The following is a 12,706-nucleotide window of genomic DNA, read 5'->3' as shown; positions in this document are numbered from 1 at the left end:
TACGAAATTATACTTTCTTATGATATGATGGATAAATTTTTGGTAGTAATATGGCTCTTGACTTCGATACGAGGGGGGTCAAATATAAATGAACCTTATGTTGAAACAAAATATATATCGTAGAAAATAGACATTCCCACAAACTAATTTTCTAAACACTCTTCGCCTTTACGGATACATTTTTCCTGACGTTTTGGTACGCGATTGATGTCTTGGTTGTAGAATAAAGCGGGGCGGAAAGCCAGACAGTTGTGTACGAAGGTTGGTCACAAATCTCTCGTTCCTAAGTATTTCTTTGCGGGGTCCAAACAGATGAAAATCACATGGCGATAAGTCCGGGCTGTACGGTGGATACTGAAGGTTTCCCAGCACATTGCCATCAATTTCTGTTGCCTAACACCTGCTGTGTTTGGTCTGGCGTTGTCGTGGAGGACCAACACCCTGCGGATGGCTTTATGATGATTGATTGGAAATTTTCATAGTTCACTCTAAATTCCGCCTCAATTTGAGGCTCAGTAACGTGTCCATATTGTTCGATAATCTCACGGATACGTGTCATTTTGCCATTAGAGCAACTGGTGCGAGAACGACGGGGGTGAAGTTCGTTTGCAACACGTTCACGACCTTGCTTGTATTCTTCCAATACCTTCACTCTTGTCCACGAAAGTGTATCTTTCCCGAACTCTACTTGCAGTCTGCTTTAAATTTCGGTCGGTTTGACGTATTCTTGAGTGAGAAACTTGATAATTATGCGTTGCGCAACAGACATGGCACATCCTTCTCACTCATCATGAGAGCTACTAAACGAAGCATGTGACAAGCCGGCTGTTCTGGTTCCTGATTCTTGGTAGCCCCACTTACCGACTATACCTGCCCAATTACACCTAGCTAACCCTCCCGACGCTTAACCAATCAAGGCTCGTTCATATTTGATTCATTTACTAATAGATATGGCTGGCTGGACAGTTGTGCTTGATCAACATGAAGATACAAGACCCGACCCTTTGGTTCAGTTTTTCGGTGATTTTGAAGGATTTACGCCAGCTTTGTATCTCGATAGTTGTAGGTCAGCTTTGGACTGTTTTAAGGCTTTTGTTCCACTAGTGATATATGCAAGTGGACAAATGAGAAGGCAGGTATATATTTCATTCAAACCCATAATGAGAATATGAAGGTAAACAGAATAAGATGAAAAGATGTGATTGAGTTCTACACATTTTTACCCCTTGTGTTCATAATGGGCATTATGAAGAAACCTAAAATTCAAGATTATTGGATTCAAGACATTTTGCTAAATGGTCCTAGTGTGTTTCACAGAAACATAATGAGCACGAACAGGTTTGTTTCCAAATGCATACCGACCTAACTCGCCCTTGACAAGACTTGCACAGATCTTTGCCAAACTCAGAGAAAACTGTCAAATTTTTGCAGATCCTGGAACGGTGTGAGTGTCTTCTGATCAAAGGGCGACTACATTTTCGGCAGTATATGAAATCTAAGAGATCTAGATTTGGCATCAAATTGTTCTGTCTTTCATCAGGGAATCCTCAGTTGAGAGGATACACGTGGAACTTCGCAGTGTATATTGGAAAGGACGTCTATGATGTCAGTTATCTACACGGTATTGAACCCTTGTCAATGTCAGAAAGAGTTGTGGTTTTTCTGGCACAGAGTTTGTTGAACCAAGGTCGGGAAATAATTTTGGACAATTGGTATATGTCTGATAGGCTTTACGATTATTTACTGACTGTGAATACATATGCCACAGGAACAATAAGACCTGCCAGAGTAGTTCCAAATGAACTTCCCAATGTTCCTTTGCAAGAACATCAATTTTATTTCGTGAGGCAAAACAGCAAGTTACTTGTGAGGTATAAAGATAAACGTGATGTTTCTGTATAAGTACGAAACACACTGCTGGTTTTGTATGTAAGGAACGGTTCCTCAAAGGTGGAAGCAAAACAGATTTCAAGAAGCCAGAACTCATAGAACACTATAATACTCACATGAGTTCGGTAGATCTTATAGATCAGAACATTGAGTCATATGACTGCACACGGAAAAGTTACACGTGTTTCAAAAAGCTTGGACTTCGCATGTTGCAAAGAATGGCACTAAATGCACATTTGTTGTACGAACATGCAACTTGTAGGAATGTTCCCCTCTGCTTATTCATCCGAACTCTGTGTGATGAATTTCTGACAAAATATTCCCCACAGTATACAGATTTTGTGAGGAACGTATTAGCTCCAGAGAAGTATCCGAAAGTTAGTCACTGCCATGTGAGACTTGCAACTGTGACGTCAGTACCAGGAAACAGGAGAAAACAACAAAAAAGTAACAGGTAGTGTCACAAGGGCAAGAAGCGAGTGATGACGACTTTGTTGTGTGGTGGATGTAAGGATCTCCCAGGACTTTGTTCACTTCTTTGTTTCAAAAAAGTTCCATGGCATGTCCAGATGACTTTCGGAAGAACTGTGTTGTGTGTACTTTGAAACGAATCTTGTGTTTTTTGAAGCCTAAAGTATCATATATATACATAATAGAACAAATGTATGCTTGTATTGTGGTGACATTTCCATACTATTCATAAGAAACAAAAGTCAAAACATTTTATGTCAAGTAATCTTTAATTTTTTTTAGTTATTATAATGTACGTTGGTTTATTCAATTTATGTAATACAATAAATGGTTGAGTAATTTAAACAAAACAAATACTGAAACTATAAAAGAAAATAGTAATATGAGATAAGTTGCAAATTTTCAGTATGGATATTTTCTTTATTATTTATATAAATTTTGTATTATCGCCCAATAGCAATGCCAAGTAAAACAGCTTGAAAATATCAAGAAAAATAGGTAAAATAGCAAGAAATCTGAAATTCCAGTAAGGCTGCCGTCAGCCATTTTGTTTGTTATATGCACCTACACTAGTGTACCACTTTGTATTACAGCCCAAATGTAAAGTGTAACAGCTTGAAAACATCAAAGAAAATAGTAAAATAATACGAAGTCTAAAAATTCAATATGACTGCGGCGGCCATTTTTTTATAATGTGCACGTACACTGGCGTGCAATTTTTTATTATTACCCAATGTCAATGTAAAGTAAAACAGATTGAAAATATCTAGGGAAATAGGTGAAAAAAGACGAACTCTTAAAATCCAATATGGCTGCCCTCCGCCATTTTGAATTTCTAGATAAAATCCTAAGAACATGTTGTGGACTTCTTGTGTGACCTGCATCATTCACTATGAATTTAGCATCAACCTAGCTTGCATAAATAATGAGGAATAGGCTTGAAAAATTATATTATTCTTCAAGGAATTCTGGCTCCTCACAACAAGTGGGCGAATTTTTGCTGGTGGCGCTGAAGGGGTTAAGCGAAGAACCAAAGAATCAAGTATTTAGACGTGATTATTTACTGTGTAACCATTACCAAAGAATTTACAGTTATCGATACATGTCATAGGTAACGAATAATACAAGTATGCTGAATCCTCTTTCATTATCAATCAATTGTTGTCCTTTAATCTTAACAATGGCGAGTGAACAGAAACTAGTGACAAAAACCACCGAATACTGAGAATCTTCTAAGAAGTTTAATATTGCAACATTAGTTTGATTTTTTCTTCATTCACCATAAATTTCTATTAGCTATCTGAAAGTTGAACCAGAAGTGTGAATCCAATATATGGATTAAATATGGTTAAAAGCAATAATTATAGAAATTATAATAATCTTTTTCATCAGCTGGGCTTTGTCTTGTTAAATCTCCATTGAGTATTTGCTTTAATCTAATACAGTGTTGTATGAGTCAACTTGTGTCCAGTTGCGACGGGTTAAAACTTGATGTTTTTCTCTTCTTACATGAAAAGTAGTAAGAATACATCAATGTGCAATATATATTTCGGTTTTTAACTATATTTCAGTAATTATCTCATACTTTCCTCATCCTTTTTCCTTCCTCCCTACCATCTTGAATTATTCTATCTTTCCAATACCTTACATGCAAACATTTCTTTGCATTACTTCCTTCATCTACTATATTTTCATAACAGACTAATTTAGAGAAGTCACTCTATTTCTTCTTCCTATTATGCCTTTTATCTTCTTCTACCTCTTCTTCATTCTTCTTAACTTTACTCTCTCTCCTTAGTTCCGAATGTAAAATAAAACAATGAAATTGAGTCGGTACGGTCGTATACTAAAACTCATTAGGCCTTATGCAGAGACGTTTTAAAGTAAGATTAGCGTCATAATAAAGATCTGACTACTGCAGGAAACATATGTTAGTCAAACGTTTTAGTAAGACACTAATCACACGTCAGAACGACTCTGCATAAGACGCATTGTCTTTTAATCGAAATTAAGTAATCTTCTGAAGTGTAATGATTAATTCAGGTAAACAGATATGAAACAGAATTGATCGCTTAATTTTTTTTCTTTTGTTCGACAACAAGTTTATTTGTTTCTTTATTCATTTATTTATTCTCATTTTTCCCCTTGCCTTTAGTACACGACGCCGCATCAAAGTCATGACTTCAATTGTAATATGTCAGAATCCTTTTCTTTTATTATAATCCTGTTTTCGTTTTACATTTTTCTTATAAATTTCATTTTTTTTTACTGCTTTTACTTAGAAAGAACCTAAGTTATTTTCGTCCAATGGATACTTGAGCTCAGCATTACTATTGTGATATTTATTTAATCTGAATTCGAACTTATTTCAACTCCTAATTTATCTTCTTCTGTATATCGACGAAAAATATTATTATAGCTTCACTGTCTAAAATCTTTTGCTTTCAAAATTACTTTATATGACGTAGAAACCAAGCAACCAGTACTCAAACATTCAATAGAATCATCCGTTAAACATGCCTTTCCTTCATACTTAAGTCTATCGAAAACATGTGTTAAGGGTAGGGTCACGTCAAACTTTCAAATAAATAATGGAAATAATGTTCATAAACAACACAAGGGCCTTTAGTCCATCTACACTCAATACTCGTTATTAGAAAATTGATAGGGGACGTCAAATCAGAGGGGCGATGTTCCTTAGAAGTATGCTCGGAAAAGTACTACTTGTTCTGTTGTACTGTACAAGCATGTGCTTCTCAAGCAATATGCATTTTAGCACCATTTATGTGGTGTAAAGGCAAATAAGTGTTGACTTACTGTAGGGGTTTTACTCCATCTTGTTGTTAGCTTTAGCAAGTAGGTCAAATTAATCTAACAAACATTCCACTTATCCACTTTTCGGGCAAAAGCATTCGTTATATTTTAAAAAAGAAGTACATCGTAGATGTTGAGTTTGTCTTTATAGATTTTGTGGAAAGTCATATCACTTGACGAATAAATTAAATACTAGAAACATTTTGTAAACGAAAATGACTGTTACTCAGTTATTCAAGCAAAACCATGTACTTTTCTTTGAAAAATACAACACCCTTTCTCCAACTCTTTTCTTCAGTTCTACAATAATGGTGTAACGTACATAATAAATTCCTGCAATGAATTTGCAAGTTTTCCTTTTGCAGATTTTATTTTTTAATTTGCAGATTTTATTTTTCGTCAACTGGAACCTTACTGTTAATTACATAGAACAAAGTGAAAATTTCACTGTATAATGATATAATAGACCTCTAGTATAACGAACTTCACGTAGGTTGTAGAACGTAAAAGGCAAAAGCGAGAATAATCAGAGGAGAGATTCTGGAACACATAATTATAAATCTCTCAATAGGAAAAGTACATATTCATATTCGTGGTAAAGAAAGAAGAACATTTCTGTTTGGAAGTGCTAAGTTAGGAATATAACATATGTTTCATTGAATTGTTGAGGAAGAGAAGATCTAATGTATAATATGTTCCAAGGTACGTGTATCTTTTCAATTATTAGCGTATTTGAGATTACTTAATATTAATTTAACATTAAGATGTTGAAATGAATTACAGATAATTGTATGTGATACTGTTAAATCTAAGGATTTTCGCACTAGGGCTCCATCCTGGGTTGACAGTCATCACGCTTTTGTCAGAGCGAAATCCCCCGTGCTGAGTCATGTCAAATCAAGCCAATAGTAACTTGGTTGAACTGTGTTTGACCCTGTGTGGTAGCACGTGAAAGAATTATCATACCAGTGCTTCCAATAGAACTCATGTAATTGTTAATTTATAATCAAACTGCGTACACAACTGATTTCACAGTATCTGAAAATGCATGTGTGCAAGTTAAGTCAAAGCGTCGCTCTAAGGAAATTCAACGTAAAAATCATATGCTTGAAAATTTGTATTTTTAGCACCTGAGAAAACGATAACACGTTAATAGTTTGTTCAGCTACTCTTCCACAGATGGCAGTCCCGGATATGACCTATATAGATATGTTTAGTCATTTACGCTGTACCATCGTTCACACGAAATTTGGAAAACAAATATACTGAAATGTACTACATTTTGTTAGATGAAGTTACGTTACATTAGAATCGGTTAGGTTGTGTTACAAGTAATTGATATTTACAGCAAATGCGTGTTTGCTTTTTCGCTTGATATTAATCGTGTCTCGTATGTATTGAATGCTTATTCGCCTGGGATTGAGTATAGCCCGCTCCCCCCAGTGATTTTTAACGAATCATAGTGATTCTAACGGTTCATATTAGTTCATAATGAATCGGAATCACATGTTATAAATATTTAAGATGTAAATCCCCACACAGCAAGGAATATTTCCTCAATCAAAAGAAAATATTTTCCTTGGTTTCCAAAAGATTTTCCTTCTCTGTACATTTCCATGCTGGTTTCCCCAATGTATTCCAAATATTTCCCGAAAATATTTTCCCAAAAATGTTTGTAAAACATTTCAGAAATTACCTGGAGTACATTTTGAGAATGCTTGCCGGAAAATAAATCCAGGAAAATATTCACAAAATATATTAGAAATATTGTTTTGGATCTAATTTAATATATTTTCACTGTTGAGAAGGGAAATATTTTTGAAATGATACTAAAAATGTTTTCCATATGTCATACGGAAAACAATGAAACGAAATATACTCCACATATTTAAAAAATGTTTTCTAATACGTTATTTGCAATATTTTCTATTTTTACGAGAAAACGTATTAAATATATATTATAAAAACATTTAGAATATTTAAAAAAATATTTCGTAATATAAGAAATATTTTTCAGAAATGATTTTAAAAGGTTTACTTAATTTTTACAAAAGTATTTTGGTAATCTTCTTCTATAACTTAAATATTTTCGTATGATATTTTAGTATTATTTCCAGAATATTTTATCAAATTTTGAATATAAAACTTTAAAGCAGATAAAAGAAAACATTACAAATGAATAGAGAAATGTTTTCCATTCTGTTTTGGAAAATATTTTGTCTTTAGTGAACAACATTTTCTGATATAGGTCTATTATAGAAACATTTTTACATTGTTTTCAGAATATACTCTTCCGTTATTAGAGAAAACATATTCCTTGTTAGATCTGAGAAGTATCCCAAATATTTGCCGGAAATATTTTTTAAAATGTGTTTGGAGAACATTTAATGAAGTACAGGAAGCAGTGGCGTTAAATAAGCTTTCCGGGCTTAAGTCCCACCAAAATTTGTTTTACTATATTAAAGTAAATAAAATATCCTGCACAATTTTCACATGTCCAGGAATAAAGTTAGCAAAAATTCCCTCCACGAAACAAAATCGTAAATACGCCACTGACAGGATGCGCATTTTTAGAACGTTAGTAGAAAATAATGTAAGGAAAATTTTCACAAATTGTAATAGAAATATTGTCTTGAATGTAATGTAATATGTTTTCAATGTTGAGAGCAGGGGTAAAAGTGGATTTGAAAAGGTGGGGGGACGGTAGGTAGCGGATGACGTCACGCCATTGCCCCTGACTATCTTTGACCATTGTATTTTTTTAGGAACTGGGGAGACGCCGTACATATTTTTGACAGGTGGGGGCGGCATCCCCTCGCACTTTTTACCTCTAGTTGAAAGAGAAAATGTTTTCGAAGTAACACTAAAAATGTTTTACATAGGGCCTACATGATAAAGAAAACAATAGGCCTATAAACAGAATAAAATGTTTTCCAACATGTCATTTACATTCTTTTCTATTGTTACAAGAAAACATATGAAATATAATTTTTAATATATTTCGAATATTTTAAAAATAAATTCGTTCGTAATATAAGAAATATTTTTAAAATTCCTATTAATTTTGTATGGAAATGTGTTTGTTATCTTGTCCTGTAACTTAAATGAAATATTTTCATGCAATATTTTAGAATTATTTCCAGAATATTTTATCGAATGTTGAATAAATTCTCTCACGAGAGTATCGTAGTAGCATTATTACCAATCATTATACTAATTATAGCAGCACCAAAGAAATATATTTGTTAAAAATTTGAAATTTATGATATCCAGTGTGTGAGATTGCTAATTAGCATCGCTACATCAACCGTCATTTGTTTATCATAGGTACCAGCATTCCTTGCGCGCTATGTTGAATTCACAAGTCAAGAGAAGAAGGAATATTTAAAAAATAAATAAATAAAATAAAATAAATCTCACTATATTCAGTCATGTTGAAGAAGATATCTTTATATAGAAAAAGTAAACTGAAGACGATGATTATGTATATTCCTCGTAATATTCCTTTAACTGAAGAAGATATATGGGAACTTACGGAAATAATCAGCTGAGTTTAACTACCAAACACAACACATAGCCTAAAAGAAGACTTTTCCGAAGTCGGAGGCACACCTCAACACTGTTAATAGTGAAGAAGAAAGAAAGAAAGACAAGAAAAGTCGGTAAGTATAACGATTACATAAAATAATTTAGTTTTATTGTCTGTGTAAGTGATTGAGTGTCTGTATAGTATACATGAAGCTGCATCAGTTCCCGAATAAGCAGGACGCTCATACTTTTAGGGATTATTCATTGAGTATGTACGAACTTACAAAGGGGGTAACAAAGCGACTTTTATTTACTTATCGACTGATACGAAAATAAAAAAAAGAACGTACCTGTACTTTATATCTGCATGTGTAGTGCCCTTGTACTTTATCTATGACTATGTGTGTGTGGAGGGGGGGATTTAACGCATATCGCATGTCTTGTGCACATGGGTACTTCTTATATTGCACTACGTAGAAAATTTATGGTATTTCATGTAGAAATGGTAATAGAACACAGAAGAAACGCACATCAGGGGGTTCTCATGTATACTATGTATTATCGAGAAATTTATGTTTACAAATAATTAAAGGTATGGGATGCTAGATTTCTATTTTTCATCTCTATACATAAAATACCGTGAAGGTTTACTTTTGGCTCACCAGTCGAAATAATTGCTGAAAAATAGATTCTTTTAATAATTTTCTTTTTACTGGCGGATTTAGTATAGCCCGCTTCCCCCAGTGATTTTTAACGAATCATAGTGATTCTAACGATTCATACTAGTTCATAATGAATCGGAATCGCATGTTATAAAGATTTAAGATGTAAATCTTGCGGTAAGGAAGCTTTAGTATAAGTAGTAGTAGTAGCTTTAGTAGCGGTAGTAGTAATAGTAGCAGTAGTAGTAGTAGTTAGTAGCAATAGTAGTAGTGGTGGTGGTAGTTAGTAGCAATAGTAGTAGGAACGGGTTAGAAGCCCCGCAGGGGTTGGTTTGGTTCTGTTCTCGATATAAGTAGTAGTAGTACTGACTCTTCCAGTTCCGGTGACAAAGAACTGGGGGGAGCGGGCTATACACAAGCCTTATTGTCTCCTAAAGATTTGCACTAGGCGATTTGAAATACGTCACATGGAATAGATAAAATTCAAAAGAAGCGTCAGAAGTAACTGTCGAAAAAGTATAGTTATTCTTTTATGATTTGCGTATATATATACGTTGCCGGATGTATGACGTAAAAACTACAGTGCAAAAAATATAAATCAGCCTGTACTACGTGGCCACTAAAAAGCACCAATAGGCAGGGATGTAGAACACAGGTTCCTCTTCCCATTTATCTGTAATAAAGACAGAAATCAACGTGCCCTGTGGGGCTCTAACCCGCCTTCACTTGCTAACGCTCGCTCGGCTATACTATGTGAATTAAATATTTTACTTTGGTACAGAAAAGAAACATCTATTAACCTATATGGGGGACCTGTGTTCTAGAACCTTCCCGCACCAATACTGTCTGAGTCAGAGCATTGCGAAGTTGGAGGTCAGCAGGAGTGAGGGGATGCTTCAAAAGGGAAAATATGCGGGCAAGTCTTTACTTTAGTCAAGGCAGTGACAATGACCAATTGATCTGAACCGGTTTCTGCAGTTACAGTTCCCAAGAAGGCAGTGGCGTAGGGAAGGGGGGAGGCAGGGGCCGGGCCCCCCCAAACAGGTCCGAACATGTACTTTGGTACCTTGATGTTTGTAATTTTTTTATATATTTTTATGTTTATATATTTTCATGTTTGTAATTTCTCTATTTATACCCATAACAGCACTTGCCCCCCCCAAACACACATCCTGGCTACGCTACTGCAAGAAGGAAAGAGAAAACAACGTGCCTTGTGGGGCTCTAACCCACCTTCACTCGCTAATGCTCATTCGGCAATACTATGTACTGACATAATATCACTGCCTTGCTCAAAGTAAAGAGTTTAAAAAAATGCGTACATTACAATTTTTATGACAGGTTATAATAATTCTGCGTGCAGTTTTACTTCTGGTGTGCCACTCGAAAGCAGTGTTTCTTTCAAAAGTAATGTTCCGGGGGCATTGCTCGTGCTATTCTAGTTATTATTATAAACGTATTATTTTGGTCTGCTCCGGGGAGCCACTGCCCTCCCAAAGACAAGTCTGGAAGAAGCACTGCTCGAAATACTTAGTGAAATATAATTCTTTCGCTACTTTCCTTCGTGTTGTCTATTTAATGATTTTCGCCAAGCGACGTATAAATTTATCACTTATAAATTCAAGGGGACCGTCAGAATTAATTGTCGAAAAATTACAATTCTTTTACGATTTGCGTATTTATACTGATTCCTGATGTGTGGATAAGAAGCCCAAAAAATACAAACCAATCTGTGTTACGGGGCTACTAAAAAGCACGAATGCCATCTAACCGAGTCAGGGAGGGTGAAGGCGGGGGGCCGAGGGGATGCTTCCGAAGGGAGTAGGCACGTACATTTCTATTTTGGTGACGGGATAATTGCGCGTATATTACCATTTTAATGACGTATTTACGATTTTTTTTTTCACGGGAGAAGGGCTTGGCTAACTTTGTTCTCCAAGATAATTCATTTACTTTAATATAGTAAGTACAATTTCAAGGGGCTTAAGCCCGGAAGCCCCCCTTAAATACACCACTGGGTTATAATGATTCTTGGGTTCTCTCGAGCAGACGTTTACGCCGAGAACAAAATTTATAGATAAAATATGATGTGAAATATTTTTCGTGAAGGAATGAGAGTGTTAATGTAAGTTATTTCTATCATTGCACAGCTTATTGAAATGGATTTTGAATGCAAATAGGGTAGAAGTAAGCGACGGGAATTTCCGGTTCATACGTCAGTTGTGAACATCTGCGATGGCCGTAATGTAAACTTTTTTTTTTTTTTTTTTAAAGAATTGTGTAATAAAGAGAGAAGGATTATAAAGTTTCTACAGAGTCATGGTATGGTGAAAGGCGTAAAATCAACTGCGCAAAGTGTGGAAAAGATTAATTCAAGAAGAAAAATTCAGAACAGAGGCAATAGTCCTACATACACTATTTTCTGTCGTAAAGGTAAGAAAGAAAGGCGGTGTAACACTCGTGTATTAGCTGTGAAAGTTTTTTTTTTTTTTTTTTTTTAGGATCGAAATTGTGTTTTTGAAGATAAGAATAATTACAAATATTGTAAATGTTTTTGCACCATCCTCGTTTATGCGTACCCCCCTGCTTGTCGCTGACGTGCCTGCTCGCTACGCTGTCGCTCGAGCCCCCCTGCTGTGCTTCTGCTCTGACTCAGATAGCATGCGTGCTTTTTTACTGGCCAACTGGGCACCTAACAGAAGTTGTTTCGCTTTTTCTTTTAGAGCTCCTCATTTAGTACATAGGGGGGCGCGGTTGCTCAGTGATAGAGCGTTCACTTCCGGTGCTTGGGGTCCCTGGTTCGATCCCAGCTCGTGCCGTGTGGACTTTCTCGTGGGTTTTCTCGGGGTTCTCCCGTTTCCTCCCACTTTCTTCATTTCTCATTATCACCGTCTCCTTTAGCCTAACCGACATGACCGTGGGATATTAAACTTAAGGATTTCTTTTCGTTTAGTGCATGTTCTGCAAAAAGAAACCGGAAGATGCAAGAAATGCGTCAAAATTTGGTAAAACAGTCTGCTTGAGTATTACCTAATTCTGCCTGCAGGTTTACTATTGGCGTGCCGCTCGAAATAATTGTTGAAAAATTATAATTCTTTCGCTAATTTTCTTATTTTCTCTTAAATGGTTTGCGGCAGACGACATGTAAATATTTCACCTGGCATATATAAAATTAAAGGGGGCCATCAGACTAGATTTGCCGAAAGATTACAATTATTCTTTTGCGATTGGCGTGTATATATATATATATATATATATATATATATATATATATATATATATATATATATATATATATATATGTGTGTGTGTGTGTGTGTGTATTGTATTGTGTTCAGGGT

The 12,706-nt window shown here is 35.3% G+C and overlaps 1 protein-coding gene across 3 annotated transcripts in view; it reads left to right on the top strand.

Moving 5' to 3' along the window:
• The first annotated feature begins 5,776 nt into the window (after window positions 1-5,776).
• Window positions 5,777-12,706, top strand: part of LOC145683374 (phospholipid scramblase 2-like) — a 628,315-nt gene continuing 621,385 nt past the window's right edge. For 2 of the 3 annotated variants that reach the window (XM_081754706.1, XM_081754705.1), the window contains exon 1: window positions 5,777-5,877. The gene's annotated coding sequence lies outside the window, so the exon portion shown is untranslated. The remainder of the gene's footprint in view (window positions 5,878-12,706) is intronic. The other variant, XM_081754707.1, reaches the window with a different exon arrangement.

Source organism: Thermobia domestica, chromosome 4, assembly GCF_964235325.1.
Source record: "Thermobia domestica chromosome 4, izTheDome1.hap1.1, whole genome shotgun sequence".
NCBI classification, from domain to species: domain Eukaryota; kingdom Metazoa; phylum Arthropoda; class Insecta; order Zygentoma; family Lepismatidae; genus Thermobia; species Thermobia domestica.
The sequence above is the reverse complement of the archived record's forward strand: the minus strand, read 5'-3'. Positions and strand labels throughout refer to the sequence as shown.